The following is a 540-nucleotide window of genomic DNA, read 5'->3' on the forward strand; positions in this document are numbered from 1 at the left end:
GCACACACACACACACACACACACACACAAACATATGGACATACACGTACACACAGACACACGTACATACACAAACACACACACACACACACACACGCACGCACGCAGACACACACACACACACACACACACACACGCACGCACGCAGACACACACACACACACACACACACACAATATATAAATTATGCATTTAATAAATGGGTGTGTTTCTCCATCGGGGTGCCCTTGCCAGTCTTCTTTACTTCATGTATTTATTTGTGCAGTGGGGATTATGATTGAATATGATTTATTTCTCTTCGATTTCCCAATCAGGGTTGTCTGCAGAAGGAGATGACTGGTCCCTAAGGTAACGTATTAAACATCCCCCGCCTTACCTTACCTTACCTTACCTTACCTTACCTTACTTTACACTACTCCACCATCCGGGCATGGTCCCTGATCCCAGACCACCACAGGAAGAGGGTCCTGATCCCAGACCACCACAGGAAGAGGGTCCTGATCCCAGACCACCACAGGAAGAGGGTCCTGATCCCAGACC

The sequence above is a fragment of the Micromesistius poutassou genome, assembly GCF_964030765.1.
Source record: "Micromesistius poutassou genome assembly, chromosome: 20".
NCBI classification, from domain to species: Eukaryota; Metazoa; Chordata; class Actinopteri; order Gadiformes; family Gadidae; genus Micromesistius; species Micromesistius poutassou.